At 42.6% G+C, this 12798-nt stretch overlaps 1 protein-coding gene and 1 pseudogene across 2 annotated transcripts in view; one reads left to right on the top strand and one right to left on the bottom strand.

The window, feature by feature from the left end:
- CACNB4 (calcium voltage-gated channel auxiliary subunit beta 4) overlaps positions 1-12798 on the top strand; it is a 265202-nt gene that overhangs the window by 105897 nt on the left and 146507 nt on the right. The window lies entirely within an intron of this gene.
- Positions 5635-7193, bottom strand: LOC128590389 (splicing factor 3A subunit 2-like; annotated as a pseudogene).

The following is a 12798-nucleotide window of genomic DNA, read 5'->3' as shown; positions in this document are numbered from 1 at the left end:
CCATGGCACTCTACCCAGGGTGACAGCATGAGGCCTTGTCTGCCCCCTCCCCCCCCCAAAATATTCCAAAACAGACAACTGGGTGGGCAGCTCCATTCTGTTTTATAGTATAGGGACTTGTCGAAGGAGATGAAGAGGAGTTCCCTATGGGACATGTCGAGTCTAATATATCTGGGCTGTGGGACATCTGAGGGGGAATATCTGGTAGGTAATCGAATGCCTAGTTCTCTGACTCCAGACCTATATTTGAAGTGGACATATTTATGTATGGATCATCAGAAGATGGGAGGTAGGGGTGGTAAGGGACAAGGGGTAGAAGTATGTGAAATTTGAGAGGTGGCCTCGGGGTGAAGGACCCACAAGTGGAAATCAAGAAAGAATGACTTGAGAGGCAGAAGAAAAGTCAGGGAGAGCCCTGCCAGAGAAACCAAGGATCAGGAGAGTTTCCGACAGAAGGAAGTCAACAGTGTAGGGCTCACATAAGTGGTTCTGTTAGGTTTGCAACAAAGGAGTCAGTGGTGACCTTGTCAAGAACAGTTTGAGTCAGAGATGGGGATAAAAAAACCCAGATTATGAATCATATAGAGGAAATGAAGACTGAGAGTGTAGATTGCACTCTGGACATTGTCTGTGAAGGGTAGATGTAGGCTGATAGCTGAAGAGCCAAGGCCAGGGAAGGGTTGTTGTTCTTCCATGTGAATGGGACTTTAGCATGTTCATGTGTTAAAAGTAACAAGCAGAAGAGAGGGATGGGTTGACTTTATAGTCAAAAGAGCTTATGGAACCAGGTTCATGTTAAGGGCAGAGAAACAGGGATTCTGAACATAAGTGAAAAAAATCAGTCTTATTAGAAGATGTACCTTTTCCACCAAAATGCAGAGAGGTTTAATTTGTGAGGTGGAATAGCATAGTGAGGAAATCTCAACTGATAGGTTCACCTTCTGTGGAGTAGGGAGTGAGATAATTTGTCAATGTGTTAATGGTAAAAGAGGAAAGATGAGGCAGGAGTTTTGAGGACATTGGTGAAGATTTGTGTGGACTGAGGAAAAAACCTGTTTATGGAAGGAGTGCTGGGCAGTTGCTGTGAACTGCATGTTTATGCCCCTCCCTACCTGAATTCATATGTTGAAATTCTAACTCCCAAGGTGATGGCTTTGGGAAGTAGGACCTTTGGGAGGTGATAGGCTATGAGGTTGGGGCTCCATGATGGGATTAGTGTCCTTAGAAGAAGAGGAAGAGACATCAGAGCTGCCTTTCTGTACAGAAAGAACACCAGAGTTCCTGTCTGCCTTTCTGTATGAGGAGATGGCAGGAAGGTCGCTGTTTGCAAACCAGGAAGCGAGCCCTCACTGCACTTCAAATATGCCAGTGCCTTGATCTTAAACTTCCCAGCCTCCAGAATTGAGTGAAATAAATCTTTGTTGTTTAAACCACCCAGTCTATAATTTTTTTCAATAGCAGCCCAAGCTAACAGCAATATTGAGAGACCAGTGGTGGCATAAAGGTATGAGATTGCACTGCATAATTTTGAAATTAAAAAAATATCAGTCTGATTACCCACTCAAGTATGAAGTGGAAAAGGTTTTCAGATTCCACCAGGATGTAGGTGAAATAAGCATAGGAAATGCAGATGTATTTGGTAAAATTGGAGGTATTTAGGCCAGGGAGAGCTCAGTGAGGCCAGAAAGCATGTGAATGTGATAGTTGAGAAAGAAATTTAGAAGAATAAATAGGGAAGTCATGTCCTTGGGTAAGGAGACTGGTTTGTTGAACCCTTTGCTGATATTGTCCCTTTTTAAAAAAAATTCTGCTTCACTTTATTTCACTTCACATACAATGCATTCCCCCCTATTTTTAAAATTTCAGATTATTATGAAGGTACAAATGATTAGGTTACAGTGTTCGTGTTTGTTAGGTAAGGTCCCTGTTGTGTTGTGCCCCTCACCCAGGAGGTGTGCCATATGCTCCTACCTTGTGCCCATTAGGTGAGAGCACACCCATCTCTCTCCCTCCTCCCTTTTCTTCTCTCCCTCCTCACCCCTCTCCCCAATTTGAATTAAATTGAGTTTTTCTCTGATGTGGGCATGTATCAGGTCATCTACTGGCTTCATATTGCTATTGTCCACTTTGACTTTTCTTTGGAAAAAAATAAGACAGAAACTTTAATTTATAACCATTCATTGTAACAACTTCCCATTAACATTTTAGTTTACTTTGGCTTCTAGATTATTTTAACAGTGTAGCTTCATCTTAAATTTCAGATTTTTTAAAAAAGTTGTATTTCAGTTTGTGATCCATCACCTGGTAACCAAACAGGAGTATAAAAATTATTTGACAGAATCAAATTTTCAAAAGGAGGGCTATGATTTTTAATGAACATACGTAATGAGATTTTTCAGGCAAATTTGTGCAGATGCACAGATCCTCAGAATGAGGATGAATACCAGAAAAATGATACATAGTGACTGAGATACTGTCATTGGAAATGGCAATATGCAAAAGGGAAAGCATTTAAATTGGTGGGTCGCGTTGAAATTATGATTCACTCTCCTTACGCATAGGTACTAAGTTATCTGAGTTAGCAGCATTTGTAATGACTCCAAATTTAGAAAAATAAAGTGAAGAGGAGGGAAAGTGCTGGCATGGCGATTTACAGTGACATACAGCTAATGCTGAGGTGTGAACGTGTGACCTTGTGATTACACTTTGGGGTATGTGTCCTGGCTTGCTAATTCCAGTCACCAAGTTTGGTGTACTTGTTAATGCCTTTTTCTTTCCACTTAGTTCAAAACATCAGTAAAGTGCCTTTTTTTTGGATCCAACACCACAGCTTATTGTACTCAGGAGCATCCCGGCTTTTCTGTCCTGAGGCTTTTTTCAGGATGACGTCCAAGGTAGAGACATCCAAAGACAAGCAAAATAGCCGCTGGAGAGAGTTGAACAGAATGAAACAGTGTTCACTTTGCTTCTCTGAACTCAACCAAGCCTGGAGATTGGAGCACCCCCCTGAGCTGCAGTACTACACCATAAAGAATATTCATTGCCACATAAAGATTTAATATTTGAAGTTCAAAGAGACTATCCGTCATTGCCAATTAGTTTGTACCAAGAGCCCAAGGTGGTTGGCATGGCAATGCTGACATGTTGAGGAGGTTATCTGTAGAACAAATATAGTAATTCATTTGGATTGATATTTTTTTCTAATTTTGAAAATCTGTCCCTTACTTTCCCTGTTTGAAAATTGGAGTGAGTCTTCTGCTAATGCATTTGTCCAGGATGTCAGTTTACTCATTCTGTTCTGACTCAGCAGTGTAAGTGTTGGTTGTCAGCACTTCACTTGGTGTTCTCCTTCCATCTCTTCTTCCAGAAGGGTCTCTTGGTAGTAATAGGAGGTGATCACCTTTGGCACTCGAGAAGGAAGAAAACAATCTCTAAAACGACTTCTACAGAGCTTCTTCTGTGGGCGATTTGTAATAGTTCAGTGTGTGACCTCCCAGTAAGGAATTAGTCTATAGGTGGACTTGGGTATAAGCAATGCTAGAAGAGTCATATTGGGCATATCTCAGCTAGAGGGATTATGCCAGAGTTGATATGGAGGAACTGTACTTTTCCTCATTAGAGTGTTAGCTAACCTGGCTCTGAGAGTGAGCCAAGCCTAGGTTATATGAGGTTAATAAATTTGCTAAATGTGACACCAGTATCAATAGCCAGAGACTATTTCAGTATGGTGCTTAATAGTGTGAGTGGGATAATTGGTGGTTTAGAGATGAGAGTGGAATTGGAGGTAGGTGAATGAGTTAGTTGGGATTTCATATTTTGAAAAACTTCATTATAAATCAGTAAATAATATGAACACTAATCCCTGGCCCATAGAATATAGGTGAGGTTCTCCTAGAGTTGGAAGAAGTGCCATTTTGGAAATTCAGAACAGGTGCTTATCCTATTTAATGTGTAAATACTTCTGCCAAGTGCTGGGTATGTATGTATATATATATATACATACATACATGGTATATCAGTGTTGGGACTACTTTCTTTTCCTATAAAACAAGATCATTCTTAGAAATGAAACTAACAACTGGTCTAGGCACAGTGGGCTCATACCTGTAATCCTAGCAGTCTGGGAGGCTGAGGCAGGTGGATTGCTTGAACTCAAGAGTTTGAGACCAGCCTGGGCAAGAGTGAGACCCTGTCTCTACTATAAATAGAAAAAACTAACTGGGCATAGTAGCACATGCCTGTGGTCCCAGCTACTTGGGAGGCTGAGGCAAGAGGATTGCTTGAGCTTGGGGGTTCGAGGTTGCTGTGAGCTGCAACGGTTGCATGGCACTCTACCTGGGGTGACGTTGAGACTCTTGTCTCAAAAAGAAAAAAGCCATGCGCAGTGGCTCACACCTGTAATCCTAGCACTCTGGGAGGTTATGGAGGGTGGGAGTGCTTGAGCTCATAAGTCCAAGACCAGCCTGAGCAAAAAGCGAGGCCCTGTATCTACTAAAAACAGAAAAACTGAGGCAAGAGGATCTCTTGAACCTGAGTTGGAGGCTGCTGTGAGCTGTGACGCCATGGCACTCTACCCAGGGCAACAGCTTGAGACTTCGTCTCAAAAAAGAAAAAAAGAAAGAAACTAACAACTATGGACAAAGTTGTGTTCCCCTGAAAAAGTAGATCTTACATGGTGAATAAGTGCTTTATGGATGTATGGACAGTACCATAGGATGAAATGACAATTTAGGGAATAATGCTCTTCTTCATATGCCTAAGGAATTGCATGTAGTAGTTCTGTTTATCCAACAGCTGTGATACATAGAACTTGTACGATTGCCTAAAAGAATGTAGAATTTTTAGAAAATATACAGATGATAGAAGCTTCAACTGAGTTGGAATTTTGGGAGTGTAAATGGATTTTTAAAAAGCTCCACAGGTGATTAGATTTTTTGCCATGGTTGAGCGCCATTGCTGTAGGTGCCATTTTCAGAAGAAACTTTCCAAAAAGAGATTGGAGGCAATAATATCACACTCAATGTAGTTTAGATGTGGAAATTCCTCACTCAAGACAGTAAGTTAGATACGCTTATGACAAAATGCAGTGTTATGTATATTTATATATTACGTGTGTATGTTCATTAGTTGAAAATAAAGTAGCAGTGAGATGCCACTTTTTGCGTATCAAATTAACAGATTAAAAAGGTTAGACCTTTCCATCCCTCCCCTCCTTGTCACATTTCTGGTACTATAAGGCTAAGAACTAGCATTTCACATTGAGCTAATAAGAATATAATAGGTGGAATTTTTCTGTACAACATTTAGCAGTGTGATCATGAGGCTTAAAAATGCTCATACATTTTGACTTAAGACTATCTGGGAATCTGGCCCAAGGAAATAATTGAATTCCAGACTAATACAATTCCAGCATTAGTTATATGAGTAAAACTCGTATGATGGCAACTGCATCCACATGATGCAATAGTATGTAGTTGTAATAAATTATGTTCATGAGGAGTTTTTAGTAATGCAGGAAAATGCTTATGTTTTATTGGTAACAGAATACAGAAGTTTACAGGTAGCACATTCTAAATGTAAAACAAAATGCATATAGAGATGGAAAAAGATCAAAATGTTAACAGTAATCATATTTCAATAATAAGACTGCAGATTTTTTTTTGGTGGGGGAGGCTGTTTACTGAGCTCAGGACAGTACAAAAGATGAAAATTCTCTTGTGAGAAACTGCAGGAACACCGAACACCAGTCTTGCTGGGGTCACTACTCAGTTGGTTGGGGGAGGAGGGCCCAGGGCTTTCGGAGGGCTATGGGGTCCTCAGCATTGGAGGCATGGGAGTTGGAGGGTGTACCCTGGGATTTAAGGGGTATACCCCAGGGGGCTGAAGGTGGACCCTCAGGACCAGGAGCTGAGGGGTAGACCCCTGGGGACTGAGGGTGGATCCCTGGGGCTGGGGGGTGGACCCCTGGGGCCTAGGGGTGAACTGCAGTAGTTGAGGGATGTATTCCAGGGGTCTGGGGATGAACCCCAGTTGATGGAGGAGGGTGGACTCCTGAGGCTAGTGGGTGGACCCCTGGAGCTGGAAGATGGACCGTGGGAGCTGGAGAATGGACCCCAGATGCTGGTGGGTGGACCACTGGTGCTGAGGGATGGACCCCAGATGGTGGAGCACTGGTGCTAGGGGGTGGACCCCAGGAGTTGGGAGGTGGACCTCAGATGTAGGGGGGTGGACCACTGGTGCTGAGGGGTGGACCCCAGGAGCTGGTGGGAGCAGCTGGGGAGGTCCTAGGGGCCCTGAGGGTGCAGGCCCTGTGGGGGGCATGGGGGCCAGGGGTAGACCTCCAGGCGGGGGTGGTGGCAAAGACTCAGGCAATGGAGGCCAAGGAGGCAATCCATTCATCAGTGGGGGTGGAGGCCGCTTCACCCCAGGAGGCCCAGCAGGAAGGCTGGGTGGAGCTGGGGGCTTCTCCATCTTAAAGTGGAACTGGAGTAAAAACTGCTTGGTTTCCCTGTTCCAGTGAGTTCAAAACTTGCCTTCAGCCTTGTTGCTCTCTCTGCGAGGTACCTTGAAGGCGGTGGTCTCATAGGGCTTGGTGGCCATTAGCAAATATTGCCAGCTCCAGTCTGGGGGCTTGATCCTCTGCTCATAGGCAGACATGAATCGGTGGTGGGGCAAGATGCCCTCAGCAATCTCAGGGTAGTTGATCTGGAAGAGAAGGCTCTGCTGGCCCATCTGTGAGTCCCTCTGCTTGGTCACTCTGTAGCCTGGGCGGCCAGTCTTCACAAATTTCTTCACCTCCACCTTGACCTTCTCAGGTGCAGGCTGGGCAGGGGCCTCCTTCGCCTCCTTGGCTGCTCCCTAGGCCAAGATAGTTTGGTGCTTCTTTCCTTGGCTTATGTGCAAAATAGCTTTCCTCATTGTTGTGAAGTGTCAGGCAGAGTTTGCATTCGTATGAACCCAGGTGGTTTTTTATAAAATATGGGTCCTTGTTGATGAAGATGGTTTCCAGGGCCAGCTGCCAGAGGCACTCCCTCGGTCCCAGTTGCTCTCTGAGGAGGCGGCCACGCCCCCACTGCCTGTCTTGCCCCGGGCTGATGCTGGAAGTCCGTGGTGCTGGCTTTGGGGCTCCAGCAGACTGTCGTGATAACCTGCGCCCAAGGCCTTGCTACTGCTGCCTTCTCTCCCACTGCCATGATTTAGGTCCGTGCATGCACGTCGCAAAACTGCAGATTTTTATTCTTAACTTTGTACTTTTTAAAATTTTCCAAGTTTTCTACAATACCACTTAAAAAAAAATCCATACAGTAGAACCTTTGTAAGTTGATGACTCAAGGGACTGTAACAAACTGGTCAACATATGGAGGTGGTCAACATACGGAGGTGGTCAACATAAGGAACCAGGCCAACTGTAGTGATATTTACATGGGGTGCATGTCCAGTCTATGAAAATCAGGTTGACTTAAGGAGGTGGTCAGTGCAGGAATTTGCTCAACTATGGAAGTTCTACTGTATGCTTCTGGGAAATGCTTTAAAGTTAAAAATTTTGTAGAAAAATTGGCCATGGAAGATCTCGTTAATAAAGTAGAGAGTTAATTTGTAAAGGGAAGATTTGGGGAAAAATTTCAATAGCCCAGAAAAATGTTTGAGTTGCTTTTAAGGATAAGAAGTAACAGGAAGCTGGATCATAAGCATGTGTTTTGAGGGAAGTGTAATGAGTGGATGAAATATGAATGAAGTGAGAAATATGTTGTAGCGATGGCAGGAGGCAAGTAGATGAAGGATAACTATAATGAACAATGTATTTTATTCTCTCCCTTTATGGCTTCTGTGTGTGTGATGTTAGGAAACTTTCTTATGATTTCTAACCCTTCAGATCTTTTATTAAATATGTTTTATGTTCATCAAGTATGTGGCTAAATGAAGTAAATGCAACTGTCAAAAGCTAAATGTTGAAGGAAATGATGACTATAGTGGTTATGAAATTAACTTGATCAGGGCGGCGCCTGTGGCTCAGTGAGTAGGGCGCCGGCCCCATATGCCGAGGGTGGCGGGTTCAAACCCAGCCCCGGCCAAACTGCAACAAAAAAAATAGCCGGGCGTTGTGGCGGGCGCCTGTAGTCCCAGCTGCTCGGGAGGCTGAGGCAAGAGAATCGCGTAAGCCCAAGAGTTAGAGGTTGCTGTGAGCCGTGTGACGCCACGGCTCTCTACCCGAGGGCGGTACAGTGAGACTCTGTCTCTACAAAAAAAAAAAAAAAAAAAATTAACTTGATCAGCCTGGGCATGGTGGCTCACTCTTGTAATCCCAGCAGTCTGGCAGGCCAAGGTGCGTGGATCCCTTGAGCTAAGGAGTTAGAGACCAGTCTCTACTAAAAATAGAAAAATTAGCCAGGCGTTGTGGTGGGCGTCTGTAGTCTCAGCTACTCAGGAGGCTGAGGCAAGAGGATTATTCGAGGTTGCTGTGAGCTAGGCTGATGCCACAGCACTCTAGTCTAGGTGACAGGGTGAGACTCTGTCTCAAAAAGGGAAGAAAGAAATTAACTTGGTCAGCCCTTCTCCGTCTGGGCTTTTTATTCTTCTCCCCAAACTTCTAGTAGTTGATTCACTTGTTGAGGAAAGGATACTGATTTCCCAAGATGCCATGTTGTTTAACATCTTAGTTTTCTGGTGGATATCTCTTTCCAAATTGAACCTGTATTAGTTGAGGACCACAGGCCATCCATTTGACATTATCTTTTAGTTCAAGACTTTGATGGAAAGCTTTAAAGGTACCAGGTTGAGAAAGGCTCATAATTTCTCATTAAGGTAGGTAAATCTAAACATTTACTAACAATATTCCTTTTCCTAATGCTTGCCAAGAACCATAAAAATGTATTTATGAACCCCCTGTTTTCCAGAAGGGAGTATTAGAGTCTGCCAGTGTCTCTTCCATTGCATGTTAACATTTCTAAATCATATTAAAACAGTTGCTTCATGTGATGCAATTCCTAGGTTTAAATGGATGATTCAAGGAGCCTGAGAAACATAGGGAGCATTATTATTATTATTATTATTATTATTATTTTTAAGAGTAATAAAAAAAGAGTACTTTGTTGCCCTCAGTAGAGTGCCATGATGTCATAGCTCACAGCAACCTCCAGCTCTTGGGCTTAGGCAATTCTCTTGCCTTAGCCTCCACAATTCCCAGCTATTTTTTTGTTGCAGTTTGGCTGGGGCTGTGTTCGAACCCACCACCCTTGGTATATTGGGCCTGCGCCCTACTCACTGAGCCACAACAGCAACAACAAAAAATAGCCAGGGGTTATGGTGGGCGCCTGTAGTCCCAGCTACTTGGGAGGCTGAGGCAAGAGAATCACTTAATCCCAAGAGTTTGAGGTTGCTGTGAGCTGTGATGCTATGGCATTCTACTGAGGGCGATATAGTGAGACTCTTGTCTCAAAAAAAAAAAGAAAGGAGGAAAAAAAAGCAGTGTAAAATGAGCAATTTATATGTGTACGTGTTTTTAGCTCACAGAAATTTTTTGGTTTCTGGTCTTTGGTTTCAGAAAATAAACAGGCCACATACGTACATTGCTATGTACATGTTACGTACATGTATATTTTTAATGGGCATGGTGTGTTGGCCCACTGCAGACCACCATCTTGGGTTTGTTAACATTTTGTGAAAGAAGAATCAAGAGACATGGTATAACCCTGTGAGGTGCCTTTTTCTGAGTCTAATTCTTACCTTTTGAACATATCTTTCTTTCTGTTCTAATTATCTCTATATCTTAGTTACTTTTTCAGCTGATAACTAGTTTAAGCTGGGCTGCTAGAACAAAGAGATTCCCAAATAAAGCTACCTGCTTAGGATGGAAATGTCTTCTTTTTCAACTAACATTTTTTATCCTTAGGGTAGGTTTTCATCTGTATGCTGAAAGTTGTTTATCAACCCTGTGTCCAAAGGAATGGAAAGAGAGGATTTGCAGTCAGTATCTGTCTAAAGCTGTGATATGTGAGTTGGACACGTTGCTTTCACTCCCATTTTATTGGCAAGGACATAGTCACATCTAGTTGAAAGGGAAGCTGTGAATTGTAGTTTCTAGTTGGAGAATCATATGCTTTGCTAAAATTGAAGGTGGGGTGGCTTCTTGCTGAATGAAAGAAACAAGTAAGGAATACTAGGGCCTGTTAGTCATCTCTGCCATGTAGAATAATAGAGGTCAAAGCTTAGCAGTGTGTACCCAAACCACTATTTTATCTTTACCCCTTACCAAGTTGTAAAAACTGAGAACTTGCAACCTGAAGGCCAAGATTAATCCATTGCCTGAGCTAATCCTACCCTGGTCTAGCAGTACTTTAAAAGCTTTAGATCTGGGGAGGTGGAACAAGATGGCAGACAAGAAGGATCGTTCAGCTTAGCTCTCCTAGTATGACTGGAGAAAAAGAGAGAACCCAGACATACCTAGCAGGGACCTTACTTGGGGGCCATATCTAGGTCAGGGAGCACAGTGAGGAGGTGGTGAGCTGGGTACAGTGTGTGATCTGGAGTGGTGGAAATCTGATGAATTAGGCAAGTGATTGTGACCAGCCAGGATCAGTAGGCCCCTTCCACATTGGTCCAGGACAGAAAGAAGCCTTTCTGGAGTATTTAGTTTTGAGGGAAAGCTGCATGTTGAGGGGAAAGCTGCATGTTGAGTGGAAAGCTTGGAAGGGTGGGTGCACTTAAAAAGTATACAGCAACCAGGTTTGAATACCAGTTGGAGTGAATTTGCCATTGGTTTGGTGACTGGTGAGACAGCCATACTGGGAAGGTCTCCATGGCCAGGGGGCTACCATTGTGGGAAGACTGTGAGAAGGTCGTAGCAGAGGTCTAAAGCATGGCAGTCTTAATTCCACCTGCCACGATCAGAACTCCACTCTTGGGACAGGCTGAGGGACTCCCACATCCACGGGAACTGGAGTCAGGGAGTACTGTGAGATCTGCCCCTGCAGAATTCTTGTGAGCTTTAAAATCCCAACCTAGCAAGGTCTGAATGTTGCAGAAACAATCAGGTGATCACCAAGGGCAACTAAATTAGGAATAAGAACCACAGAGGTTGCCACCTGTGTTTTCTGTCTTCTAAAAAAACCACATTGCCACCTGGTGTCCTGGTGACATATTGCAACTTACATATTTCTATTAAAGTTGGTCCCTTCTGCTATATATTAATTTTTTTTTAGTATTTTTTTATTTTTATTTTTTACTTTTTTTATTCCTTTTTTTCTCTTCTATATTGCTGAGGTTGCTGCAGTTTTGGCTATTTGAGCTTTTTTTGTTTTGTTGTGTTTTATTGTTGCTAATTTATTTGGTTGGCTCTATTCTTAAATTCCATTTTTCCTTTCATCAAGAGCAAGGACTCCTGTATTTTTGGTCATGAGGAAGAGTTTGGCTATGCTCAGGCTACTCTGAGATGTAGTAATTTGAAGCAAAGGAGGAAGCAAGAAAGAAAAAGGAGGATAAGGAGGTGAACAAGTAGAAAGAACACATGAAAAGGAACCAACAGAAAAATTTGGGCAATGTGAAAAACCAAACCGAGCAACTCCCTGAAGGGACTATGAGGCAGCTACTGCAGAAGACTCCACCTATAAAGAATTAATGATTTGATAAAAAGGGAATTTAAAATATGGAGGATAAAGACAATAAAAGGAATAGATGAGAAAATGGAAAGACAGAACCAATAGTTGGATGAGAGATATGTAGAATACTGAAAGGTTATGGCGGAGCTTAAAGAAATGAAGAAGACATCAGGGAATGTAAAGATGCAGTAGAAAGTATCAAAAATAGATTAGACCTTGGAGAAGAAAGAACCTGAGAGCTAGAGAGAGGATAAAGTTTTCACATTAACTCAGGTGGTCAAACAGGCAGGAGAGAGAGAAAGAAGAACAATAGCTTAGAGAAGTACAAGACTCCATTAAGCATTCAAACATACAAGTAATAGGGATTCCTGAAGGGAAAGAAAATTGTCCCAAAGTACTGAAGCCCTACTGTAGATTTTCATAAGTGGAAATTTCCCAAGTTTTACTAAAGATCCCAACACAGTCCTTTCAGATGGATATTGAACCCCAGGTCATCTTAACTCAAACAGAGCTTCTCCAAGACACATTGTAATGAACCTATGCAAAGTCAAGATGAAAAAAAATTCTGCAAGCAGCCAGGAGTAAGCACCAACTGACCTACAGAGGCAGAGCCATTAGGATGACAGCAGACTTTTCAACTGAAACTTTCCACACCAGAAAAGCATGGTCATCTACCTTCAACATTATTAAACAGAATAATTTTCATCCCAGAATTCTGTATCCTACTAAACTAAGCTTCAAAATTGATGGAGAAATCAAATCTTTTGCGGATATGCAAACACTGAGGAAATTCACTGCAAGATCAGCTATATGGGAAATACTTAGACTTATTCTCAACACTGACCATCACAATGGACCACCAGCAAGGTAAACACCCAGAAGCTAAAAGTCAATATTTAGCTTCCACAGTGGTGCAAAGGATAAAACCACACAATGGACTTTTACAAAATAAGTTGAATAGAACTCCACCACACTTATCAATTTTCTTACCATAAAGAGGCACAGGCTGCCTGATTGTATAAAAAAAGCACAAGCCATCCATGTGCTGTCTCCAAGAGACACACCTAGCCTTGAAGGACAAATAAAGACTCAGGGTTAAGGGATGGACAACAGTATTTCAAGCAAATGTAAGTCAGAAGGAAAGAGGGATTGCAATCTTATTTTCAGATACAAGCAGATTTAAAGCAACTAAAGTTAAGAAAGA

The sequence above is a fragment of the Nycticebus coucang genome, chromosome 7, assembly GCF_027406575.1.
Source record: "Nycticebus coucang isolate mNycCou1 chromosome 7, mNycCou1.pri, whole genome shotgun sequence".
NCBI classification, from domain to species: Eukaryota; Metazoa; Chordata; class Mammalia; order Primates; family Lorisidae; genus Nycticebus; species Nycticebus coucang.
This window is presented reverse-complemented; position numbering and strand designations above follow the sequence as displayed.